Here is a 25,263-nt window from a genome sequence, read left to right on the forward strand (position 1 = left end):
ATGAATTTATAGTTGTGCTGATCTTCTAGGCAGGGTGCCTCTTCCCCCCGCCCCCCCAGCAGGGTTCAACAGTTCAAACAAGGCATATGTACGTGAGTAGATGAAAACTTTATAAGGGTTCCTTTTTGGGGAAACATGAAATGGATCTCAAGGACAATATGTTTACTTTCAAGTGGGCAAATGCTTTATTCTTTCTTTTTAAAATGTTGCACGAGCCAAATGACTGGGTTAAGAGCTGTTGATTGTTTGGTTTATGAGTTCGATATTTGTACAGGGATTGTAACTAACTCACGAGGGCCCCCTGTTGACAGAATAGATTGTTGGGGGCCACCCTTAATTAACAATTGATTGGTTCAGAATGAAACTTTGAACAGTTTATTGAGTAGTTTGGTGTCACATCTCCCATTCACAAACTTGTACTGCCTGTTATTGGTGGCGCCACAGGCAACTATTGCATTGTGTGAAGAAATAAAACTGCCAAACTGCTTGGCAAACCATTAATAAATTGTATATCCCTATAGGAGATTTCTGCCTTATACATAGAGCAACAGGATCTGGTTAAGAAATACTCATTTTTGCTAGCAGAAGTGTCACTTAAATTACTCTGAGGTTGACATATCTTATCACAATTTTCTTTACAAGTGGGTTGTGGTATGTGGAAAGAATGCTATTGATGTCTCATAGGCTGGTGCCTGGAATGCTTGTATATATTGAGGCCCCCTAATCAGGAAATATGTTTCTTCTACCTGTCTTCACTCCCTAAGTTTATTTTTCTGGCCTGAAAGTCATTAAAAAATAAAAGAATTAATGAACAAAGATAATGGGTATGAAGCCTATGACATTTCTTATCCCACTGATACCCCACAGCTTCAGAGCAGAGTTCTAAATGTTCTGCAATGATAAAAATGTTCTATCTATACCAACTATTTGCGGAGCCACTAGGCATATGTGCCCATTGAATATTTGAGATGTGGCTATGTGATTAAGGAATATTTTATTATTTTATTTTATTTTATTTTAATTCAATGTAAATAGCCACAGGTGGCCAGTGGTACTGTATTGGACCACCCATTTCTAGAAGCCAGATTAGACAGTACAGAAATTTTAAATGCAGCATACAAACAGAGCTAACCCAGGAAACTCACTCTGGTCTTTGATGGCCAAACAAGTCTGGCCTGGCCTCATCCTGCCATCAAGTTGGTTATAGCCTAGGGACGCTGGCCCATGTGAGGGTAAGCATGGGGGAGGGAGCAAGATCTGAAAACAACCTACTGCTAGGGAAGAGTCACCTTCATTTCTACCTGAATTTTGTCTCTGATACCTGAACACTGGAGTCCTGTGTACAAAGAAAAATGTGGGAGAGAGAACACACTTAATGCCTACTGCGTACAAATACCCAGCTAGCGACTTCACACATTAATGTCTCGGTTATCATATATGTCTGCTGTGAACCTTGTTTCTGCTTTTATAGAAATGAGAAAATTGAGTTTTCAGAGAGATGACTGGCTTGTTCAAGGCACATAGTAAGTGGTAGAGACATGATGCGAATCCAAGCAGGTGTGAATCCAAAGTTATTTCCACAAGCAGTACTCACAGACTTTAATTCCATGTGTGTGTGTGTGTGTGTGTGTGTGTGTGTTTAATCCAATTATCTCGGAAGTTGTACCTGTATGCCACCTCTCCTCCCTGCCCTCCCTACCCCCTACCACTTCAGTTATGTTGATTGTAGCTTACCCCTCCATAGAAATACAACTATTAGTGTCATAGATGTACAGTCATTCGGACTGACTCAAGAAATAAAGACAGATCCCAAGAGCTTAGTTACCATCACGGCAAAGTCTCAAGCTTCCTGGTACTTCTATATACTTATGATATATCTTATGAGAGGTAGGTTAGATTATCTACAGTCATCTAATCAGACATCTCCCAGAGTTCAAATGCTGCCTGCCTTCTCACATGTCTCTTACATGTATATTTTCTTCTACTTCTATGGCATTTCCAAAATTTCCACTGTTGAAAATAATGGTAGAAATCCTGAAAAGCAAACACCTATGATCCTACCCTAACAAATGCCTCCCTTCATATAATTTGACATAGTTGTAAGCATACCTTGTGCATACTTTAGGACACTGCTTTTTATTTCACTTTGTCATGAGCGGTTTCCATGCTGCCACACATATTCATGATCACAATGTTAATATCTATACAATGGTATTTAGAGTTGACTTACCATTATTATTCCGACCTTCCATTGTTTGATGTGTAGAGTCTGTTTAAAAACTAACTTCGGTAGGTTTTAAACTTATAGATCATAATTGGTTGGTTAATACTCCTGGCTGGAAGTCTCCTATCTGTGTGTTTCCACATCCCCTGTGAATAGTTATTATACTGTGGAATTCCTAATTGGATATTACCTTGGATTTTAAACAAATTTTTCACATACGTAATTTTTAACTTCTAAAACATGATATTCTCAAGAGCAACAGATGATGCATTCTATTTTAATTACCACCCCCTCTCCCAGACATTAGTTACATAATATATGCTTCTTGAATTCTGTGTAGTCTATAAAACTGGCTTGGGATCATGTTGCCCAGTGACTTGCGGATGACAGATTTTCAGCATCCCTTACCTCAAATATCATTCTGCTTAAAATGCATGCACTGACATGTTTGTCTCTGTTTTAAAGTTAGTCATGTTTGAGTCTTTAAGAAAGCCTTTCAAATGAATCACAGGTGATCAGGTTGATATCAAACTATATTAGGTAACATGAACAGTCAAGGTTAGAATAAGCCTCAGAGTGCCTCCCTAGAGGACTAAATTCTAGGCCATGATGATTTTTTATTTTCCAATACTTCATACTTCTGCTTTGGAATATGGTGTTAAACCTTTACTGGACCATGACGTTTCAAACTGCTGAGATGTTGTTCTGTTATTTTTCAAGGCAATGACTAGGCTATATAATACCTGCCTGGTAGAGTTTCTGTCATGGGATTCTTGTGTCTCTAACTTTACTTTTGCTCTTGGGGAGAGATATGTTTCAGATTTGTGTGAGGTAATGCCACTCACGCAACATTACTTTGGCTTATAAGCTGGATCGAACCATTAGCATCTTTTTATGGTGCCTGGCTTAGAAACTTTGCTTGGCCTGTCAAAAAATATGAACTGAGTGCTTGGAACATTGTGTAATTACACCGTAACAATGCTATACAGGCGTCTTGAAAGAAGAATATCCAACCACTCTTACCACCTGATCAAGAAAACAATGTATAATAAAAATTGCCTAACTCAGGCACACTATTTTTTAAGCTGCATCTCATCAAAACATTGATATTTTTATTGTATAGTAAGATATCAAAACATGAAACATTTGCTTTTAAAAGTTAATCCCACTTAGGTAAAATTATTTTGGACTTCAGGGTAAAAATATCAATAGTAGATAAAATTTTGGTTGAAAAAACTGACATTGCTGGCTCAGAGAACAATCATTTGTACAGAACTCAGATGTTTTTAAGTGATACAGAATTTTGGCCATCTTAGGATGCTCATAAAGACTTCAGAAGAGGCAGACTTTGAGCTGAGGCTACCTTTGTAAAATATGAGTACATTAAAAAAAAAAAAGGAAAAAGGACACTGCAGGCAACAGTCAGAAGATACAAGGAACAGAGCATAACCCCTCTCAATGGGGTAAGGGGATGACTGATTCTTTAATGTGATAAATGGAGGATTAAGAAGAAAGACAAGCTGGGCTCTAACTGCACCAATTCCCAAATACCAGACTGTTATTTAAACTTTACATTTTAGATAGTAGGAAATATTGAACATGATGCAATACTCTATGGAAAAATTAGTTTTAAGATGGTAGTCTACACGGTTGTTTCCCTTCTCTCCAGATCTTCAATTGAAATAAAAGTTAAAAAAAATAAAAGCATGGCAATTCTGGAAACATGAATGAGGACCAGAATTGACAAACGTCTAGAAGATAGAAAGAGATAGGACTATATTGCTAGCTAATTTTTTAATCAAAAGAAAAATGAAAAAAGAACAGATGAAATCATTCACAGAATTATTATAATCCAGATAAAATAATTCTGAGGATAGACGAAAACAACAAAAAAATCTAATTACTATCCTTAGACGGTATGAAAAGTATTGCATCTATTAAACTTCACTACCCCCTTTTCAAAAGAAGAGTAGCTATGGATAAGAAGCAGTTAGAAAACATGAGTTTCTGCAAACTAAAAATCAAGAGAAAGACTTCCTGAATGTAGCTAAAGAGTATTCCAGAGTATAGAGCAAAATATGAAAAGATGGAAAATGTAAGAAAAGTATTAGTGATATGGAAAGATGATCTTGAAGTTCAAGATTAAGAAGAGTCCTTAAAGGAAAAGTAGAGACATTGGAGAGAAAGAAATAAAGACATAAGGATTCAGATTAAGAGAGGCCACTGACCATTGAGTAAAATAAATATAAAAATCCCAAACCCGTGTTGGTGAAAGTTCAGGATAAAAGAGATTTAGAGCTTCTGGGGTGAAAAGTCAGACAATGAGAGCATTACCCACAGAAGAGTGATCACCTGAATGGCATAAACTTTGATACATAATACTGGAGGCTGGGAGACAGTGGAACCATGTGTTCAAAGTTCAGAGGGGATTGATTTTGAAACCATGGTTCTGTACTCAGCCCAACTAAGAATAAAGTATGAGAACAAATAGACATTTTCAGACAAGAAAAGCCTTGAAAACTTCTCTTAGCCTCTCAAAAAACAACTTGAAGATGTAGTCCAGGGAAATACAAGAGAATAAAATAAAGGATAAATTAACATCCAAAAAATTATGGAACTAATGGAAGAGTCCAATTATAAGGAATATCAGGATGCCAGCAGTAATATCAAATCAGTTGATCCAAATTAGAGAGTGGGTTCCATGATGAATGTCTTACAGAAAAAAAAAGTCATTCTATTATATATATCTAGATTTAGAATCTGAGTGTTTTTTATCATAAGATGATGGTATATATTTCTTCTGTCCAAAAAAAAAAATTGTTAAAATGTCTAGGAAAAATAAACTATATAGTATAGAAATATAGAGAGATAGATAACACATCTATGTATTTAACATACCTGTTAAAATTCAAGTTCAGTCTTAAAATGAGATATATTTTGGAACAATTAGTGGCCTGTGAAAAAAGATAATTCATTTGACCTTGATGTTTTTGTTATCTTATTATTTTGACTGCAAGATTGCAAGATTTAATGACATATTTATTTCTCTACAGAAGGTAATACCACTTGAGTTTGGAGAGAATAAGAAATTACATAATCATAAATGCCATTTACTAGATTTCAAGTTTAGAAACAACCTATAGTCAAAACAAGGAAGACTTGACTACAGTCATAGAACATAATGTAAATATAAAGGATAAAGGAGACATAATGGTAAAACCATGCAAATTAAAAGTGGAAAGTAGAGAAGAAACATATAAAATGAAGAGTTAATAAGTAATATTCCTTGGAATGAGTCAAGAAATTTTAAGAATATTGCTTGAAATTGTAAAGGTAACCACTGGAACAACTATAAATATTCACAATAATTGAGAGGAGAAAGTTAATAGAAGTATGTTGAATTTCTTTTATAGTAGAAAATAGATACTATGTTGATAAATCAAGAATAAAATGGCTGAATTTTTACAGATACAATTGTAACCTCACAAGAGCTAAACATAGTTTAAAAAAACATTAACTACACATTTAATATTATACATTCTGTAGTCCTCTGATGCTTAACGTGTGCATATTACTTTTATAAACTACAAATAACTATTCATATATATATAGAATGGATTGGAAGGAAAGAGCTTAGCCAGGAAGACTCCCAGAAGCTATAACATTTCTCTGCCTCTCAGGGGACACAGATTTGATGGAAACGAAACAAACAAACAAAAAACAAAACAAAAACCCAAAACAAACAAACAATAAATTTTGAGGCAATTTGAGAAGAATTGATAGCATTTGGTGGTTGTGCAGATATTTGAATAGGACAGGTTTTTTAAAAAAGGATGAAGCAAAGATATATGATATTTTCACACTTCACAAATACCTTTGCAAGGTAATCTACACTGAAGCTACTGACAAAGTGATACCCAGGATAATATACTTATTTTTAAACTTATCATTACCTTGCTGTTTCTTACCCAGTGGTATGTCTCCAGGCTAGTTGAAAAGTGAAAATGTAGCATTTTATTAGGTGATATTTATAATATGGTCGAATATTTATCATAATAAGAATATGATAACCCAAATATTTTTTATTTAATCATAAATGCCAAATACATTACACTAAAGAACCACTATAGGCTACAGTAAAGAATAAGTTAATAACATCATTTTTTGGTCAAAACTTTCATATACACAACCAAGAATTGATGCTTCAGGCTAACAGTGTATACTGTTAGATCAGATCTCTTTCAATGATTTGATTTGTGGCAGAGAGAAAGTGCTCACATTTTATTACATTAGAAGTTCTCAAAGTCCCAGGACTCAGAATATTTGTTGATTGTTGAGTTTTCAGTAAGCTTCTAATCTTCCTCTGCTACCATGAGCTGGAATTTTTTTTTTTTTTTAATTTATTTATGGCTGTGTTGGGTCTTCGTTTCTGTGCGAGGGCTTTCTCCAGTTGTGGCAAGTGGGGACCACTCTTCATCGCAGTGCGCGGGCCTCTCACCATCGCGGCCTCTCTTGTTGCGGAGCACAGGCTCCAGACGCGCAGGCTCAGTAATTGTGGCTCACGGGCCCAGCTGCCCCGCGGCACGTGGGATCCTCCCAGACCAGGGCTCGAACCCGTGTCCCCTGAATTGGCAGACAGATTCTCAACCACTGCGCCACCAGGGAAGCCCCCATGAGCTGGAATTTTAGCGTCTTCCTGGGCTTGATCCTATTTACTAAAGGTTTTTACATAAATTACGAACTCTTCAGGTCCCTCTTCCTTCATTCACACCCTGACCTCATCCCTCACTCATGGAATATCCTTTGCAATTATTTGCTGAAATCTTTTGACTATAAATGCCACTTTTTATAGACTGCAGTAGAACAAAGCATTTTATACAAATAAACATTTTAGTTCTGATAACTACATAACTTGCTTTTCTTTAGCAAATGAAAACAAGAATCTCAAGATTAATAAAATTTACTAAGATCTGTGGAACAGGATCCAAAAGTTCACTTAACCTCCATTTCCCATTTTGGAAAGAATTATAATCGTGTGTAAAATTATGCAGAAAATTTGGCTCTTATATTTGCCTGACATTCGAAAGGAATCAGGAAAATGTCTTTTCAGTAAATTTAGTATCTTTATACCACAGACAATATTATGGACAGCAGCACCTCTCATCACTATAAGGCACTGTCTTTTGCCAGGTAACATCAGTGTGAAGAGGCTCTGAGAGTTTGGACAGATTCTTTTTGTTTGGGGTTGTGGTTGGGTTTTTTCCCTCCATGTTGTAAATGGCTAGAGTGATGAATTTAAAGGGTGGAAGTATGTGATTCTTTGGCTTGGAGGAGGGGAAATGGAGAAAATAAAATAAAAGTAATCCAGGTTAATTATACATTTTAGAACCACATAATTAGGAAACATCGGAGGTTATTCTTAAATCTTCTTAGTGAAATCAAGCATCTTGCTTTAACACTAGCAAAGCCATATTTCTTCTCTTGATCTGAATGTGTCCTTTATATAGTATTTGTACAAAGCATGACATAAGCATGGATTTGCAGCTGTTTCGTAACCGCTGTGAAGTTTATTGGCTCAGCTCCACAGCACTGTGTCCAAACTTCAGGAACACTCCTCAGATATTGCAAATGTGGGAGGAGGCCATTTGTGGAATGATTTACTTCACCCTGAGTTGAGTGTTTTGCATGCAGAATGTGAGGCTGCTGTTTAACAGGTTGTGTCCAAATGTAAGTGACCAGCCAGAGAGCCTTTTTTTTGGACCTGTCATCCAGCCTCAGAACTTACCCTTTGAGGAATTTTGAATGTTCTAACCAGCAGTAGGAAATAGCAACCCTACAATTCTTTATTTCTTCTAAGCAATAATCGCCTTATGAATTTTTAAGCTGATATTTTAATTTGCTGAAAGCAGAGTGATTTGGACTTCAGTGATGTAATCTGATTAGTCAGAACAATTGTGAAGATGAGATGGCAGTAGCTGAATGTTCCTGGCTCTCTCTCCTCGTCCTGGATAGACAGTGACTCTGCGAGGACAACTCAGATACTGTTACATTTACATCATAATTCATCTGACCAAGTTGATCTCGTCTTCCGAGCTGTGTGATGAAGCAAGCTGAGTTATTTTAAAGTCGTAGCTTAGAGGTCTCGCAGTCCCACTGAACCTAGTCCAATACAATAATCACATGGAAGAATCTATTTCTACAGGAACATTTGTAAAGGACTCACAATCGGAACGTTTACGTGTTTCTCTCTGCTAATTACATGCAGAGGAAGTCTTTTCTTCTGCTGATACCAGGAGGCAGAACTAGCATTCCTGGTTAAGAGTTAACCAGGTTAAATTCCTCTCTTGCCATAATGTGGTGGAGGTTACGTTTCTAAGGGTAGTTAGATTGTGTAGAGCCTTAAGCGCCAAAAGTAAAACGTGGAATTTTCATCCTGAACGTGATAGGGAGCCATTGAAGACTTTTGGAAAAGAAGGGAGAAAAGGTAGATTTCGTGTCGATATGTCAGAAGCACGGAGAGGAGCATCAGGAAGCAAGGAAACCCCTCCAGAGTCTCTCAAGCCAGGCATAACGTCCACAGTAGGGGTGTCAGAAGTGGGGGAGGAGAGGGAGGGGCATAAATGCCACACTGTGAAGTGAACAAGTAAGTGACCGAATCAGAGAGATGGGGAGGAAGGGTGGGCAAAAAGCTGAGGATTCAAAACTGATTGCTGGATTTGAGTCTGTTCAAGCAGGAGATGCGGAAAGAGAGGGAGCCAAGTAGGGGAGAATCTTCCTCGTTAAATGCACTGTGAATTGTCCAAACCAATGGCGCCTACCTAATTTCTGCTTCTGCCTCTGGTCTGCTTCTTCAGTAAGTGAAAGAAGGCGGCGATGTCTGTAGACACCACACCACATTTTTATGAGGTACTTCTGGAAACCTGAGTGGAGATTTGATTTTTTGAGTTGCTCTCATGACAACTGTCCATCAGGAAAACTGGCTCGTCAGCACACAGGCCTATTCTTTGCTGCTGACATTTCTGTCACTACCGCATGGGGTCAGGTGTGTTCTCCCTCCCTCCCCGGAAATATTGGGCAGCTTTGAAGAAAAATCGGTGTCACCCGAAACCCTTCACCAACATCTGTCCCCTCCTTTCCCTGTGCTGTGGTGAGTCAGGAACTTCTGTGTGGCTTTGCCATCCGTCAGGGCTCCAGGTATGAAAAAGGACAGGTTCCCTCTATTTGTAAATTCCCAAGCCAGCTTGGGGTGTGGCTGGGCGTAGGGCAGGATTCCTCTCAGGGATACTCACCAACCTCTACCTCAGTTGTCTCCAACTAGTCATGGAGTCCTATGACTGATGGCATGAACTTTAGGTTCTGAGTCATTCAAGGGTCTTAAGCCTTTCATCATTGAAAATCAGACTTCTGAGGCTCACAAACGTCTTCAGCTTATCCTATTTGCCATGGGATTAAAAGTCTATTTTGAAAGTTAGCGCTTCAGCCCTGATTATTTTCTTCCCTGGAATTCCTGCTGTAACAACCCCATGCTGAAGAAATGGGGAGTAAGAAGGTGAAGCAGGGTGTGTGTGGCAGAATGCATTTCCCAAAGCTGGCTACCACAGTACATCCACATGTTTCCCTTACAGTGTGATATTGATATTCCTCCCACTGAGCATATCAGTGAAGTCAATATCCCTTCCTCTTGAATCGTGATGGACTTCAGTGGTTGCCTTGACCAGCAAAGTATGACAGAAGTTATGGTCTGTGACTTCTAAGACTAGATTTAAAACTGCCATGCCCTTCTGCCCTCTCTTTAGGGATCAGAGTGCTGGGAACCCAGCCGCCATGCTGTGAGGGAGCCCAGGCCACAAGGAATGGTCTGTGTAGGTGTTCTGCCAGAGACCCAGCTGAGGTCCCAACCAAAAGACAACATCAACCACCAGTTGTGAGACTGAGGAAGCATTAAGATGACTTCAGTAGTCAGCCACCTGCTAATTACAATTGTGTGAGAGATAAGTGACAACCACCTAGCTGAGCCCAGTCAGCCTCCAGAATAACAAGAGATAATAAAATGATTGCTGTTACAAATTGGAAAAGAAGAAGTAAAACTGTCACTGTTTGCACATGACATGATACTATACATAGAGAATCCTAAGGATGCCACCAGAAAACTACTAGAGCTAATCAATGAATTTGGTAAAGTTGCATGATACAAAATAAATGCACAGAAATCTCTTGCATTCCTATACACTGATAACAAAAGATCAGAAAGAGAAATTAAGGAAACAATCCCATTCACCATTGCAACAAAAAGAATAAAATACCTAGGAATAAACCTACCTAAGGAGGTAAAAGACCTGTACTCAGAAAACTATAAGACACTGATGAAAGAAATCAAAGATGACACAAACAGATGGAGAGATATACCATGTTCTTGGATTGGAAGAATCAATATTGTGAAAATGACTATGCTACCCAAAGCAATCTACAGATTCAATGCAATCCCTATCAAATTACCAGTGGTATTTTTTACAGAACTAGAACAAAAAATCTTAAAATTTGTATGGAGACACAAAAAAACCCCGAATAGCCACAGCAGTCTTGAGGGAAAAAAAATGGAGCTGGAGGAATCAGACTCCCTGACTTCAGACTATACTACAAAGCTACAGTAATCAAGACAATATGGTACTGGCACAAAAACAGAAATATAGATCAATGGAACAGGATAGAAAGCCCAGGGATAAACCCACACACCTATGGTCAACTAATCTATGACAAGGAGACAAGGATATACAATGGAGAAAAGACAGTCTCTTCAATAAGTGGTGCTGGGCAGGGAGATCAGCTCGGTGCTTTGTGACCACCTAGAGGGGTGGGATAGGGAGAGTAGGAGGGAGGGAGATGCAAGAGGGAAGAGATATGGGAACATATGTATATGTGTAACTGATTCACTTTGTTATAAAGCAGAAACTAACACACCATTGTAAAGCAATTATACTTCAATAAAGATGTTTAAAAAAAGTAAGTAAATAAGTGGTGCTGGGAAAACTGGACAGCTACATGTAAAAGAATGAAATTAGAACACTCCCTAACACCATACACAAAAGTAAACTCAAAATGGATTAGAGACCTCAATGTAAGACCGGACACTATAAAACTCTTAGAGGAAAACATAGGAAGAACACTCTGACATAAATCACAGCAAGACCTTTTTTGACCCACCTCCTAGAGTAATGGAAATAAAAACAAAAATAAACAAATGGGACGTAATGAAACTTCAAAGCTTTTGTACAGCAAAGGAAACCATAAACAAGATGAAAAGACAATCCTCAGAATGGGAGAAAATATTTGCAAATGAATCAATGGACAAAGGATTAATCTCCAAAATATATAAACAGCTCAAGCAGCTCAATATTAAAAAAACAAACAACCCAATCCAAAAATGGGCAGGAGACCTAAATAGACTTTTCTCCAAAGAAGACATACAGATGACCAAGAAGCACATGAAAAGCTGCTCAACATTACTAATTATTAGAGAAATGAAAATCAAAACTACAATTAGGTATCACCTCACACCAGTTAGAATGGTCATCATCAGAAAATCTACAAACAACAAATGCTGGAGAGGGTGTGGAGAAAAGGGAACCCTCTTGCACTGTTGGTGGGAATGTAAATTGATACAGCCACTATGGAGAACAGTATGGAGGTTCCTTAAAAGACTAATAGAATTACCATATGACCCAGCAATCCCACTACTGGGCATATACCCAGAGAAAACCATAATTCAAAAAGACACATGCATCCCAATGTTCATTTCAGCACTATTTACAATAGCCAGGTCATGGAAACAACCTAAATGCCCATTGACAGATGAATGGATAAAGAAGATGTGGTACATATATACAATGGAATATTACTCAGCCATAAAAAGAAACAAAATTGGGTCATTTGTAGAGACGTGGATGGATCTAGAAACTGTCATACAGAGTGAAGTAAGTCAGAAAGAGGAAAACAAATATCGTATATTAACGCATATATGTGGAACCTAGAAAAACGGTACAGATGAACCGGTTTGCAGGGCAGAAATAGAGACACAGGTGTAGAGAACAAATGTATGAACACCAAAGGGGGTAAGTGGCTGGGGGGTTGGTGGTGGTGGGATGAATTGGGAGATTGGGATTGACATATATACACTAATATGTATAAAATAGATACCTAATAAGAACCTGCTGTATAAAAAATAAATAAAATAAAATTCAAAAAAAATTATGGCCCCAGTACACAAAGTGGGAACCTAGCTTTATATCTCAAAATATTACTTTGTAAATCTTAGTACCTCCATTACGGATGAAGAAACTGAGGCTGGGAGAAGTAATTGTCCAAGGTTACTCAACTTGTAAGAACCGGCGTCTAGTTTCAAATCCAAGTCTGTATGAATCCAAACCATGACCTCTTTCCACTTCTCTTCTGTGAAAAATATAGTAAATGTACAATTTATACTACACTTTATGTTCTAATTGAGATATAGTTGACATAACATACTAGTTTCAGGTGTACGGCACAGCAATCCAATATTTGTATACATTGTGACATGATCACCATAGTAAGTCTAGTTAACATCCGTCACCACACAGTTCCAAATATTTTTCTTGTGTTGAGAACTTTTAAGATGTACTCTCTTAGCAACTTTCAAATATACAATACAGTATTATTAACTATAGGCACCGTGCTGTACGTTACATCCCCAGCACTTACTTATTTTGTAACTGGAAGTTTGTACCTTTTGGCCCCCTTCACCCATTTAACCCACCCCTCACCCCCCACCTCTGGCAACCACCAATCTGTTCTTTGTGTCTATGAGTTTGAATTTGTCATTTTGTTGGGGGTTTTTTTCCACGTATAATTGAGATTATATGGAATTTGTCTTTCTCTGTCTGACTTATTTCACTTAGCATAATGCCCACAAGGTCCATCCGTGTTGTTGCAAATGGCAAGGTTTCCTTCTTCACTATGGCTGAATAATATTTGTGCGTGCGTGTGTGTGTGTGTGTGTGTGTGTGCGCGCACTCACGCATGCTCATGCAAGCCAGTTTTCTTTATCCATTCATCTGTTGATTAACACTCTGGTTGCTTCCATGTTTTGGCTATTGTAAATAATGCTGCTGTAAATATGGAGGTGCACATATCTTTTAGAGTTAATGTTTTTGTTTCCTTCAGGTAAATACCCAGAGTGTAATTGTTAGATCATATGGTGATTCTATTTTTAATTTTTTAAGGAAACTCAATACTGTTTTCCATAGTGGCTGCACCAGTCTTACTTTCCCACCAACGGTGCATGAGCATTCCCTTTTCTCCAAAGTCTCACCAACGCTTATTTTTTTTATAATAGCCATTCTAACAGGTGTGAGGTGATATCTCATTGTGATTTTGATTTGCATTTCCCTGATGATTAGTGATATTGAGCATCTTTTCATGTACCTGTTGGTCATCTGGATGTCTTCTTTGGAAAAATGTCTATTCAGATCCTCTGCCCATTTTTTAAAAACCATGTTGCTGGTTTTTTTCCTATTGAGTTGTATGAGTTCCCTATATATTTTGGTTATTAACCCCTATCAGATGTATGATTTGCAAGTATTTTCTCCCATCTGGTAGGTTGCCTTTTCATTTTGTGGATGGTTTCCTCTCCTGTGCAGAAGTTTTTTAGTTTGATGCAGTCCCACTTATTTGTGCTTTTGTTACCTATGTTTTTGGAGTCAAATTAAAAAAATCACCACCAAGACTGATGTCAAGGAGCTTACTAACTATGTTTTCTTCTGGGAGTTTTATAGTTTCAGGTCTTATGTTCAAGTCTTTAATCCATTTTTAAAAATTAATTAATAAATTAATTTTGTGTGTGTGTGTGTGTGTGTGTGTGTGCCTGCATTGGGTCTTCGTTACTGCATGCGGGCTTTCTCTAGTTGCGGCGAGTGGTGGCTACTCTTCGTTGAGGTGCACAGTCTTGTTATTGCAATGGCTTCTCTTGCTGCAGAGCATGGGCTCTAGGCACGCGGGCTTCAGTAGTTGTGGCTCACGGGCTCTAGAGCACAGGCTCAGTAGTTGTAGCACACAGGCTTATTTGCTCCGTGGCATGTGGGATCTTCCCAGACCAGGGCTCGAACCCATATCCCCTGCATTGGCAGGCGGATTCTTAACCACTGCGCCACCAGGGAAGTCCCTTTAATGCATTTTAAGTAAAGTTTTGTTTATAGCATAAGATAGTGATCCAGTTTCATTCTCTTGCATGTGGCTGTCCAGTTTTCCCAACACCATTTATTGAAGAGACTGTCTTTCCCTATTGTGTATTCTTGGCTCCCTTGCATAAATTAATTGACCACGTATTTATGGGTTTATTTCTGGGCTATATATTCTGTTCCACTGATCTTTGAATCTGTTTTTATGCCAATACCATACTGTCTTGATTACTATAGCTTTGTAATATTGTTTGAAATTGAGACGCATACCTCCAGCTTTGTTCCTCTTTCTCAAGCTTGCTTTGGTTATTTGGGGTCTTTTGTGGTTTCATACAAATTTTAGGATTGTTTATTTCTGGGGAAAATGCCATTGGCAGTTTGATAGGGATTATATTGCATCTGCAGATTGCTTTGGATAGTATGGACATTTTAACAATATTCTTCCAATCCACAACATGGAATATCTTTACATTTATTTGCATATTCTTTAATTCTTTCAATTTCTTTCATCATACTTTCCAATGTACACGTCTTTCACCTCCTTGGTTAGATTTATTCCTTTATTTTATTATTTTTAATGCAATTGTAGTGGGATTGTTTTCTTAACAGTTCATTATTAGTGTATAAAAATGCAACAGGTTTTTGTATATTGGTTTTGTATCCTGCAACTTTTCTGGATTTATTAGTTCTAACAGTTTTTTTGGTGGAGTCTTTGGGGTTTTCTATGTACTATATCATGCTATCTGCAAATAGTGACAGTTTTACTTCTTCCTTTCTGATTTGGATGCCTATTATTTATTTTTATTGCCTAACAGTATACTATATTAATTCTAAAGTGCTATCTTCAGTAAGGAAGATACCGTCTCCCCAACCCCACCTCAAAAACACACCTACTGCAGCTCTAATTTTTTTTAATCCTAGAGAAATATTCAGTGGCCTGGCTTGGGTCACAGACCTAACCTTGAACCAATCTTTAGGTCCGGGAGGATGGAATATTATAATTGGCAAGCTTTACTAGAATCACAAGGTTTGAAGGAATAGTTCCCAGAAGAAGGAGGGGAAGACAAAAATAATAGAAATGCACTAGACATGCTTTTTGCACTACATGCCATTATGTCTCATTCATATTGATTCCATTGCTGCCTCTTTGAAGGCTGATAACATCCTCATTGAAGAGACTGGAGGTGGGCCTTTGGGGGAGGGTATGAAAGGCAGGCTGTGTGAGGAGTTAATCCCAAGAATTGATCTCGCTCTCTCAGCTTGCTGTTAACTCATCGTGGTTCCCTATATGTTAAGATCCCTTTGGATTTCCTAGGGGTCTGATTCCTTCACATAGAAATTAAGTGGAAGCTACTTGAAGGTGACCCTTCATGCTTTCATGTGCTATACTCTGTAGTTGGACCCCTCATGCTCATGCCCTATAGCGAGTGTGAATTGAGGAAAGATACTTGGCATTATAAGCTCTTGAGTAAACAAAACATAAGTGCTAATTAAAACATTTCTGATGGAGAATTAGATCTTAATTCATGATTTCCAGTTGCATTCTCTCTCTCTCTTTTTTAATGAAGCTTTTTAAATTTTCTTTTTAAAAATTTTATTTGGATGAGGTCAGAAATTGGGGAATTTCTCTTCCATTACTCACTCTGCTTCCCAGCTGCTGGCCTCATGTTCCCCTGACATGCTTTTGAGGAGCCACCCGTGAGCCATAGTTCTGCCCCACACACACCAGCCTTGTCAGAGAAGCCCCAGGCTCAGGAAAATCCTCCCTCCCAGTGTCCCTACCATTGGTGGCCTAGGTCCTGAGTAGCTCTGAAACTCTAGAGGCCACTGGTACCTGTTAGAACTCCTGTCTTCCCGTCCCTCCACCTTGGCTTTGAATTCATATTAAGGAGTCTCTTTACTCAGTTGGTACTTTTTAATATCAAAATCAGAAATAAAGTCCAGTGGGCTAGTTAACTTTTGAGAGCCCTAAGGAAATTGTCTCTTGAAAGTTTGTGAGCCTTCTGGAAGATAATTTACTTGTTAATGGTACCTAGAGTCTCTTCCTTTCCTTTGCCCCTCAACTGAGCCCAAGGTGCCTTTTATCCTTTCTCAGTTGTCCTACCCAGTCCGTTCATCAAGATCTGTTTTGTTTAAACGTGGAAATAAAATAGGGGAAGGAAGTAAAGGAATTTCATGAACTTGGGCATGGACACATTTCAGTAAATGTTCAGTAAGAACATTCGACTAGGCATGTCTAGCGTTGGAGGGTTGAATTGTCACAGTCTTAGCAGAGTGAAAATGAAAGCAGATTTCAGCTTTGAAAACAATTACCAAAAAATGCCTGTGGTCTCCTCTGCCCTCCAGAAGATATCAAAGAAATATATATTGATGGTTGAGGCTTACTCAGAAAAAGAAAATAGTTAATCGCTATAAATAAGGGTAAGAAAATTAATTTTCCCTATTAATCACATATACCGCTAACCCCCAATCCTGGTATCTCTTCCTCCCTCCCTCTCCCTTTTCCTTAACCATAATTTTTTTTTAATATATTTTATTTTATTACTTATTTATTTATTTTGGCTGTGTTGGGTTTTCGTTGCTGTGGGCAGGCTTTCTCTAGTTGCGACGAGCGGGGGCTGCTCTTCGTTGCGGTGCGCGGGTTTCTCATTGCGGTGGCTTCTCTAGTTGCAGAGCACGGGCGCTAGGTGCGCGGGCTTCAGTAGTTGTGGCACGCGGGCTCAGTAGTTGTGGCCCACGGGCTCTAGAGCGCAGGCTCAGTAGTCGTGGCGCACGGGCTTAGTTGCTCTGCAGCATGTGGGATCTTCCCGGACCAGGGCTCGAACCCGTGTCCCCTGCTTTGGCAGGCGGATTCTTAACCACTGCGCCACCAGGGAAGTCCTCCTTAACCATAATTTACAACTCCTATCCTTCCAGTCTCCATCCCTTACTGCCATGAATAGTGCTCTCCTATCCTGTCTCTCATCCCCACCCACCTTATTCTCTCTTTCTCCACCCTTTTCCTGGCGTTAATTCCTCGCTCCCTAGACTGAATTGCCTTCAGGGCAGCAATCTACCTTCTCTTGCTTCTGTGTCCTGCTGTCTCATCCCTGCTGCTCCCCTAGATTCTAGATTCTCCCCTAGATTCTGCATTCTTGCACCCAGGTTTTGTCAGACCCTAGCGGAAGGCAGCCTGAGCTAGTGAACAAGGATGACAGCTTTGACGCCTGGCGGGTGTGTTCACGCCCAGCTTTCCCACTTCCTGGCTGATGAACTAGCTAAGTTATTTAACTAGCTGCCTCCTCTGACAAACAGGATTTAAAATCCCCCTTTCCTATAAGTTTCTGTGAGGATTAAAAATACCTACCCAATTGAAACATAGCACTTGGTCCCTAAAAAGTACCCAGTAAATATTAGGTGTTGCTATTATCATTGTCTTTGTTGCTGGAGAGGATTCCGCATCTGGACCAATAGATACTGTGAAGCCTGCTGCAGAGTGATGGCTCCTAACTTTGGTTTTAAGCCAAAGTCCTCACAATGGCTGTTCAAAGCCCTGTACATTCTGGTCACTGTGATCTTTTCGACCCTCACCTCCTACAACCACCCTCCTACCCCACAACACACACATCACACACTCAAGTGTAAGATTCACGAGGGCAGAGAATTTTGCCTGTTTTGTTCATTTCTGTCTCTCCAGCACCCGTTATTCCTAGCATGTAGTAGGTGTTCAGTAAATCCGTGTTGAGTGAATGACCGAGCCCCAGTACAAATATCATGGCCTCGGTGAAGCTTTTCCTGTCTCTCCAGTCATGGTTGCTCTCTTTTCTATATTCTTGTGCTACTTAATACATTCTTCAATTATAACATTTATCACATTGTATTTTTATGGAAAACATATTTAAAGCTCTTCAGTTTAACCAGATGGTATAATTCAGAAGCACATTTTTACTTAATAGAGTGAAACCTTAAATTGCACAGATTTGATTGATTGATTACAGAAATCATAATGTTCTGCAAGTTTGTGAATTGCGTTCCCATCATGTTCTGTGAGTTATTCCACAAAATTAAGTCCAACCTTGAGAAAATCCAAGAAAAAGCAAATTAGAAAGCAAATTCCAACACACAGAGAAATCTTCCCTTAAGCAATGGCACGTTCTATATTTTGACATTACAGAAACCTCGCTATTTTACTAGCAAATGGGAAGGAGGCTTGCAAAACCCTGCCTTGTGGACATATCGGCATTAGCTATAATTGTGGCTGATAAATAATCTGCAAAGACAAGTAAATCTCAAAAGTCAATCCTGGAAGGGTCCACTTGCTCAGGTTGGTTTTGAAGGAGGGCATTCTTCATCTGGGGGAAAACATTTACCAATTTTTCTTAAATAAAATGCTATTACTAAAAGCCAGGAGGCATATACATATTATAGAATGCTCATCAGATCTAAAGGAAGAACTAATAAAATCTTCTATGCCTCAGGGTTAAAGTAGCGAGCAAGGACCACTCTCAAGTACATCTCTATGCCACTGATGTTATTTCAGAGCCAACACCACTGGCTGGCCAATCATGTATTTATTCACTGCTATCATTTTGGGTGTGGAGCATATTTTAAGCCACTGATTGATAACCTGTCCCTGCCATTCCCTACTGGAAAATACCAAGACATACATACGCATGGGAAGATTACTTGTCCCAGGGCAGCAGTGGTGACTGCTAAGTGGAATCTTCTGTCTGCATTCAGAGGCGATAACAATCTAAGGAAGCTCCCCCTCCTCCATCTAAGGTGGTGTGACAGCTGTGAATGCCTTTGACAGCAGTGATTATCAGCTTCAGTGAACACATTTTAACTTGGAAAAGGCATTCGTGATGAGTAGGTACTGCTGGGATGGAATCGGGATTAGCATCCATTCTTGGCTAATGATTTCACATCTTCTCTGCTGTTGTATTTTGGATTTCTCAAATCCAAGGCAATGCAAAATCCCTGTTTTAGACAAATCTCACATGTTGCAGAAATAGACAATGATTTCTGCCAAGATGCAATTATCGTTGCTCTCTGGCCTAAACCTCAAGAGAAACGGGACTGTGCTATAACCTAGGAACTTGGAAAATTAAAATCTGGGTTGGTGCCCAGTTCCATCTTCCTTGATTGGGCCTGTGGACTGGGACGGCGGCTGGTTTCCTTTTTCGCTCGTTGCTCTGGCTCTGTGTCTGCTGGGTCTGCCTTAGTAATCCTGCTCTCCAAACACACATTTTAAATATTCGTTTGACTTTCTGGGGGAAGGGTGGGTCTTGACCCCATAGAAGGGGACACATCTGGTGCCTAACAAGTGCTCGTTAATGAACATATTGGCTCCTCCAATACTGCCGAGAGCTTTTTAGTGCAAATACTTGTTGATGCTAGTTAGTTGCTGACAATATATACATGACCCGTAATTTAATGTCACCTCATTCCTTCAGTATCTTTGTTAGGTCAGAATACTAGTGATCTTGCTAAGAATTACAGTTTCCCTACTTGTTGAAGATTTCTTTATTTTCTTCAGTAGTCACTGATGGGTCTGATCTGAAATTCAATCTCTTAAAAATACCTTTGAGAGCACCTTATCAAATCCAGTCAACACTTCTGTGCCCTTATCTGTTTCTTGTTTGTTTTTTTGGGCGCGCCTTGCAGCATGCAGGATCTTCGTTCCCCAACCAGGGATTGAACCTGTGCCCCCTGCAGTGGAAGCATGGAGCCCTAACCACGGGACCGCCAGGGAATTCCCGTTCTCTGCCCTTGTCTGATTCAAACGTTCTGTGACATTTGGCCCTAGAGACACCTCCCTCCTCTCTGATACCCACTTCTCCCCTGGGCCCAGTGAAACCACTCCTTCTTGTGATTGGCCCCATCAGGCCAAATCCTTTGCCGTCTCTTTGCAGGCTTCTTTTTTATCACTTAGCTTTTAGAGAGTTCCATCCCAGGCCTTCTCTTTCTCCCTGAGTGAGGGCATCCACACCCTCAGCTTCAATGATCACCCATGAGACAATTTCCTCCAAATCATATGTATCTCCAAGTCAAACATATACGTTCAAAGACCCACATGTTCCCTTATTCAACAAATACTTAACGAACACCCACTGTGTGTGAAGCCTGGTGACCAATCATTGTCACCACTAGGATGTCCTGTAGGTACTTCTCTATGTCCAAAACACGCTATGAGAATCTCTCTTCCCGAAGGACAATTCAATCTGTATTTGCCATCTTGATGAATGATACCGTTATCCCCTTGGTCACCCAAGCCACAAACTTAGGATTCACTTGAAATATCTTTCTCCTTCACTGCCCGCCCTTAATCCCCATCAACATCGTGCCCACATCCATTTAGTCCAACAAATCATAGCAGTTATTCCCTCTGACTATCTCAGATCTGTGCTTGCTCCTACAACCCCTTGGCTCCTGTCTAAGTTTAGGCCTTCATCACTGTTTGACACATTTTGATCTCCAACATGGGACTTCCCGGGTGGCGCAGTGGTTAAGAATCCACCTGCCAGCATGGGGGACGCAGATTCGAGCCCTGCTCTGGGAAGATCCCACATGCTGTGGAGCAACTAGGCCTGTGCGCCACAACTACTGAGCCTGCGCTCTAGACCCCGAGAGCCACAACTACTGAGTCCATGTGACACAGCTACTGAAGCCCGCACGCCTAGAGCCCATACTCCGCAACAAGAGAAGCCACCACAATGAGAAGTCCACGCACCGCAACGAAGAGTGGCCCCTGCTCGCTGCAGCTGGAGAGGGCCCGTGCGCAGCAACGAAGACCCAACGAAGCCAAAAATAAACAAACAAACAAATAAATAAATACTCCAACATGTCTTCTATGCTACTGCAGCATCAGACCTTCTTGATATGCAAATTTCACCATGAATTTCCCTCCCTAAAGCACTTCATGGTTCCAAAACACCTTCAGAGTGAAGGTCAAGCTTCATAGCTTGGCCACAGCCCCTCCTGCACCTGGTCCTGGCCCTGTCCCCTGCCATCATGCACTCTGTTCTCCATCCATACTAAACAACTTGCTGTCTCCCGGGGATATCACACCCTTTCGTACCTCTGTACCTAAGTATGTCTGCTTGAGAAGCCCTTTGTCTCCCCTCTACACTACCGTTCCTCTTTTAAATGACAGTAGAGCCTAGTGGAGAAGCATGTCAACTTTGGGGCCAAGACATCCTGGACAAGTTGCTTTTGCTCTTTGAGCCTCAATTGCATCATTAGGGTCATTGTGAGAATCAGATCAGATATTTGTTGAATCAGTGAATTATGTATTCATGTAGTGCCTACTACCTGCCAGCCCTTATGCTGAGAACCGAAGATATAGCAGTGGGCAAAGCAGTGGAAGCCCCTCCCTAAGGGATCTTGTATTCTGTTTAGCACAGAGAAAGTGAACAAAAAAGGTTGTAATTATTACTCACCCAAGGCTTAAGTAATAGCTCCTTGGGGAAACTTTTCAGACCTACTTCCCAGTTTCCATTCTGAAGTAGGTGCTCATCTTCTATGGCTCTATATCACACTGTATGGTGCCATTATCACAGTATCATGTTGTGTCATAATTGCCAATATTTTCATCTTGCTCATCTACAACTCTGAGTTCCTTGAGGACAGAACCTGGGACTTTTCTTCTTATTTTACCATCTTGTAGTACACAAGAAATCCAGCTATAAGTGTCAAGTGAATGAGTGAATGAACATTTCAGAGTATGCTTAACTTATTGTTTAAAAATAGCATCTACCGCTAAAGACCATTTGCTATAGGCCAGAGACTGTGTCAATTGCTTCAACTATATTATGTAATTTAATCTTCATGGCAACACTATGAAACCAGTATTATTACACCTACTTCACAGATGAGGAAACTAAATCTTAGAGATGCAGAGTAACTTGCTAGGGTCACATAACCCACAGGTGGTGAAACCAAGCCGGGGACCCAAGTCTGCCTGATGCCAGAGCCCCAGCTTCAATCCACGATGCTTGGTAAGAGGACCCATTTCTCTATGGGGCAGTTGGAGATCTAGGATGATGGTCTGCATATACTTTATTTTAGATGCATCTGTGTACATAAGACAAACCTTAACCTACAGTCAGATGTACACGAGACATTTTAGCTTATTTGTGTGTATGTGATCTGTGCGACTCTCTTGGCCCCGCTGAGGGGGACGGGAAATGAAAGGTTTTAAAAAGTTCACAGTATTACAGCCTCTTCCAGTTTAGACTGTCTTTGGAGCGCTCCATCTCTTGGGTGAATATTCAGTCTTTTCGAGGTCCTCCTCTCTCCCTGGGTTCTCTGCCTAACTGTACCAAGCCACTGATTTTAGCCTCTAGTGTGATGAGGCTGCACCTTGATTGGGGAGGAAGGTGTTGGGGAGACACTCTTTGAAAGCCATCTCTTCCCAGAGTCTCAAATGGGACTTCTGCCTCATTAGGCAAAAGAAATTCCCTTAGGCTGAGAACAAAGCCAAAACCTCTCTAACGTCTCCCTTCAGGGACATGGAGGTGGGAGATTCTGCTTTTTCCCACTTCCACCTGCTGCTTTCCAACCTTGGGGTTGGAAAGGGTACTCTCCCCCACCTCTTCCTGCCTGTTCGGCGTTTCCCTCTGTCCTAGCATCCTCCTTCCCAAAGTGGAATGTGCCTTCCCCTTCTCCCCAGGGCTAAACTGGAGAATGGCTGCCAGGTTACCTGATTTATGGGGAGAGGAATGAAAACACATCTGTTTAATATTTTCCAATTATTACCCCTGTTACCCCTGCATCTCGGAGGGTAATCACAAGTCTCTGGGGGCTCTCTGGGTCCCTTTGGAGTGGGGTGGTTCAGAGCAGTCCTGGAGGAAGACTTACAAGGCTCTTAGGTACCTCCTCCACCTGCCTCACTATCCCCCCCCCCACCCCTTTCAGCCCATTCACCCAAATTCCTGGTCATAATCCTCTTCTTCATGAACAGCCCAGAAACAGTGGGAGTATTCTCTCCACAAAATTAGCTGGTATAACCAATGATCTATAATACATTCAAATTCTGACCAACATAGTCCCTATGATAACACCAGTTATGTAACCTATTACTTAAATACGGGATCATGGAAAAGAAAGCTATCCGAAAGAGCCCCAAATGAGAGCGTGTATGCGGAAAACATTAAATATTTGATTTGTAGACTGTGCCTTTTAACCTCAGACTGTTCCCAAAGAAAGGGGAAGCTTTTGTGAAGGGGAACAAATTAGTAAGGAAATTAACAGCCATGGGTCAAGTAACAGAAATAGTAAGAGGAAGTGTTGATCTTTGTAGCAGTAACTACACTCTCATGCCCCTTTAGCTCACTGTGCAGTGTGAGGCTTGCTGTGTATCTCTTGTACTTAGATATTTATCTGTTGCACCTTGTGAAGTCTTAGGTCAGAATTGGATCCTTATTGTATGAAAAATAATTCTCATGTAAGCTGAGATATGGATGGAGGAATCAACTTGTGCACTGTGAATTCACTGGAGAAAGTAGAAAATAAAATTATTAAAATATAGTTCAAAAGGAGAATACAGAATAGGAAAAAATGCCCCCTTATTTAAGATTATCATTACCATCTGGGTTGTAAACCATTTGACTCTAATTCTAGAAGCTTGATGCCAGAAATAACTTATTACCAGGGAAATATGCTGGAGAATTGTCAGGAATGACAAATTTTTTTACTTGTTTTAACATCTGTATCACAAAATGATAAAGCTGGTAAGCCATACAATGATGTGAAGGCATGAGCCTAGTACTTTCTGCAACATATATTTATTCTGTCTTTTACATTCCAATTCTCCTTCCTTTCCCACCCCCCAAAGGGTCAGAGACCACTTTTGATAAGCAGAGAATCCTTCTCTCCCTTCTTCTTTCTGAAGGAAAGCACTGGACACATCTGGAATCTGTTCAGAATTTATAATCTAATCCATACACTTTGCACAGTACTAGCAATTCTATTCACGGCTCTCTTTTCACAGTGGTCATGTTGAGAAGTACATAAAGTACTTGATTCTTACCTTGATCTATAACATTTATGAGTTCACATTAAACATAGACCACCACTGTCCAATCACATTGATAAAAGCATGTCATTTTGAAGTTCCAGTTCACTACTTCCTGGCTGTGTGACCTTGAGCATGTTGCTTAATCTCACTAGTTTACTCATCTTTAAAATAGGGATGGTAATAATAATAGTACCTGGCTCCTAGCCAATGTATTTGAAAGCTCCATTGCAATGATACAGAACAGCTTGAATGTTGAGAGCCGCCAAATACTAAATTGGATGTTCACGTGTTTAATTCAAAGAAAATAAAATACATGACAAGGATTTAATTATGTGTATCAGGAGACAGTATAAGAATTTGAATTGGGAGGTCGTGGGTAAGCATGATGTTCTAAGATGGTGGTTACCTTTTTTTTTTTTTAACTCTCTTTGGGGATTCTCTTTTGTGCAGAAAATCTCTTAATTTGCAATCTTTGATCTTCTCATTATTAACGTAAAGGTATATTGATTAGAAGGAAATGCAGCTTCCTCTTAGCTTTTCAGGTTTGGGGCTACTTTTGGGGAGGCGGTCGCTGCTGTTTGGAGAATGGGGGAGGAACCTGGAAGTTTTAACCCCTTAGTCTGATATACTTTCTAGAAGGAGGCTACCAGGTCGTCTTATATTTTTCTGAAACCAGACGGAGTTTAATTTTCATGACACAAGATCTTGGTATTGAAGGAGTTAAAGGGTCTCCCACACCCCTCTGCCTGAATCGTTCTTTTGTGTACACAGCTGCAGTGGGAGCTCGGGTTGGAAAGGAAATGGTTAGAGGAAGAGCTGGTTTTCAGACC

At 40.0% G+C, this 25,263-nt stretch overlaps 1 protein-coding gene across 1 annotated transcript in view; it reads left to right on the forward strand.

The window, feature by feature from the left end:
* The window catches only part of MAPRE2 (microtubule associated protein RP/EB family member 2), a 163,807-nt gene that overhangs the window by 37,106 nt on the left and 101,438 nt on the right, over window positions 1-25,263 (forward strand). The gene's annotated exons all lie outside the window — the stretch shown is intronic.

This window comes from Eschrichtius robustus, chromosome 14, assembly GCF_028021215.1.
Source record: "Eschrichtius robustus isolate mEscRob2 chromosome 14, mEscRob2.pri, whole genome shotgun sequence".
Taxonomy (NCBI): domain Eukaryota; kingdom Metazoa; phylum Chordata; class Mammalia; order Artiodactyla; family Eschrichtiidae; genus Eschrichtius; species Eschrichtius robustus.